Source organism: Lactuca sativa, chromosome 4 (assembly GCF_002870075.4).
Source record: "Lactuca sativa cultivar Salinas chromosome 4, Lsat_Salinas_v11, whole genome shotgun sequence".
In the NCBI taxonomy this organism is placed as follows: Eukaryota; Viridiplantae; Streptophyta; class Magnoliopsida; order Asterales; family Asteraceae; genus Lactuca; species Lactuca sativa.
Window position 1 is genome coordinate 194,633,143 of NC_056626.2, and position 3,083 is coordinate 194,636,225.

Below are 3,083 nucleotides of genomic sequence, written 5' to 3' on the forward strand. Positions count from 1 at the left end.
CCATTGAGCTCATTTCAAATTTAGTCTCCATCAGCTTTTTGAATTCAGCTGTTAGGCTAGGATTCGTTGAGCCAAAGATGATGTCATCGATATAAATTTGAACGATCATAAGGTGGTTACCTTCCTTCTTGCGAAAGAAGGTTGGGTCAACCGAACCTTGTTTGAATTTGGACATCTTTAAGAATTTTGTCAGCGTTTCATACCAGGCTCTCGGAGCTTGTTTTAGTCCATACACGGCTTTATCCAAAATACAACAATGATTAGGATACCTTTCATTTACGAAGCCAGGAGGTTGCTCCACATACACAGTTTCTTCGAGTTCACCATTGAGGAATGCACACTTGACATCCATTTGGTAAACCTCAAAGTTTTTGTGGGCAGCATAGGCTAGAAATATTCTTACAGATTCCAGTCTAGCTACAGGAGCGAAAGTCTCTTCATAATCAATCCCTTCCTCTTGACAATATCCCTTCACGACCAGACGAGCTTTGTTTCGAATTACGTTTCATTCCTTGTCCATTTTGTTCCTAAAGACCCATTTAAGACCAACAACCGAGGCATCTGGAGGAGTTGGAATAAGACGCCAGACTTTGTTCCTCTCGAATTCGTTCAGTTCATCTTGCATGGCTTGAACCCAATCGGTGTGATCAAGAGCGGTATTAACTGTCTTTGGTTCAACTTTTGATACGAATGAGTTAAACATGCTGAATTCGACTTTTGAAAACAAGGAAGTCTGTTTTGCCTTGAGTTGTGATCGAGTCAGAACCTTTTCAGATACATCACCAACAACTTGAGAGACAGGATGATCTCTGGTCCATTTGGTGAGAGGTGGATAGTTTGGATCAAAGGTTGGATCTAATTCAACGTTTATCATTTCTTCTGGTTCGGACTGGCTTTCATAGTCGTAAGACATATCAGCATGCTCCCCCTCGATAGATGGGATTTCAGGAGTGTCTTGTGAAACTTGAGCTACAGTGGTTTCTTGTGGTGCTGAGCTTTCAGGCGTTGATGCACCTTCGGATGGTGTGGCACTATTGGTTGGTGAAGTGCTTTCAGTTGGCAAAGTGCTTGGCTCCCCCTCAACTTGTGAGCTTGGCTGGGATGATGATGGTGGAGTCTCCCCCTCGACTGAAGCATTGGGTGATGGAGGCTCATCAGAACTTGATCCTCCTTCATTCATTCTTCTTGCAGCATCTTCGACAATTTGCTTCATATGATCTACCTTGTTGTCTGCTGCGCCTGCTTCTGAGAGAGTGGCTTTCTCTGGTTCATCAAAGAGCTCAATGAACTTCTCAAATAGATTAGCGATCGAGACTGTGACTTGGCCAGTTTGAGGAAAGATTTCCCCAGCTGCGTCTTCATTGGCCTTTAGCTTTTTGACATAGCTATCATCGAAAGTCACATAGTAAGTTTCTTCTATTCCCTTCGATCGCTTGTTTAATACCCTGTACGCCTTAGAAGTGAGAGAATAGCCCAGAAATATCCCTTCGTCGGCTTTGACATCGAACTTGTTTCGGTGTTCTTTGGAATTGAAAATGAAACACCTAGAACCGAACACATGGAAAAACTTCACATTGGGCTTCCTGTTGTTGAGAATCTAATAAGGAGTGAGCGTGAATCGCTTGTTGAGATATGACATGTTCTATGTAAAACAAGCAGCAGATATAGCATCAGCCCAAAAATAAAGAGGTAAGGAAGCGAAACTTAGCATGGTTTGGGCGGCTTCACACAAAGATCGGTTTCGTCTTTCGACAATCCCGTTTTGTTGAGGTGTGTAGGGAGCTGAGAAGTTGTGACTAATTCCCTTTTCCGCCAGCAATTCTTTGAATTCTCTATTTTTGAATTCCAGACCATTGTCGCTCCTGATGTTGCGAACGACCTTTTTCAGCTGTACTTGAATCTGCTTGATGAACACCTTTAGCTTAGGAGTCGCTTCAGATTTAAGCTTCAGAAAGAACACCCATGTAAAATGCGAAAAGTCATCAACAATAACAAGAATATACTTGCTACCACCGATGCTTTCGATAGATGATGGACCACACAAATCAATATGAAGTAATTCTAGTGGTTCAACAACTTTAGTGTTTATTATAGATGGATGACTTTGACGACTCTGCTTCCCCATTTCACATGCAGCACACAGATGGTCTCTATCGTACTTGAGCAATGGAAGACCTTGAACATGACCTCCAGTGACAAGTTTGTTGATGTCCTTAAAGTTAAGATGAGAGAGCCTTCGGTGCCACAACCAACTTTCGTCAGATTGCGCTTTTGATAACAAGTAGATAGCTGGGTTTCCTTTGATGGGTTTGAGGTTTAGAGGAAACATTTCACCTTTACGTTCGGATTTGAGAATAACTCTTTTCGTCTTCTTCTCAATTATTTCAGAACCCTCATCGTCGAATGAGACTTTGAGACCGGTACCTCCAACAAGCTGAGAGACACTGATGAGGTTGTGTTGTAGCCCTTCCACGTATGCAACCTTCCTTATCGTGAAATCACCGTTAGTAATCATTCCATAGCCTTTTATGGTGCCGAAGGAGTTGTTTCCAAACTTGACGTTTCCACCATTTGAAAGAGACCTGTATTCCCTTAGCTCTTCTTTCCTCCCTGTCATGTGACGTGAGCAGCCACTGTCAATATACCATTCTTCGTCAAACAGCTCGTCATTGATAACCTGCAAAAATTAAGCAGATTTAGGAACCCAAAGTTTCTTGGGTCCACGTGAGCCTTTCACAGGAATAGGAATAGTAAGAGAGATGTCAACAAGATATATTCGTTTTATTAGTGTTGTTTCATCTTTCTTTTTTATGGTAAAAACTTTAATTTTATTAGGATTTGGTGCTTTCGGTTTTGACTCTGGTTCAGATGCTGAAACCTTCTGTTTTCCCTTTTGTTCTGCTGATGATTGAGATTTTTGAGAAGGAGAAGAATGGAATTTAGAACGAGGTGAAGAAGAGTTGGATGAATTAGTAGAATTAGATGAGATAGAATGAGAGAGCTTAGATTGAGATGACTTCTTGGCTGGAGACTTTAGGTGACCCTTTTGTTTTTGATCATTGGTGGGACCGACCTTACAACTT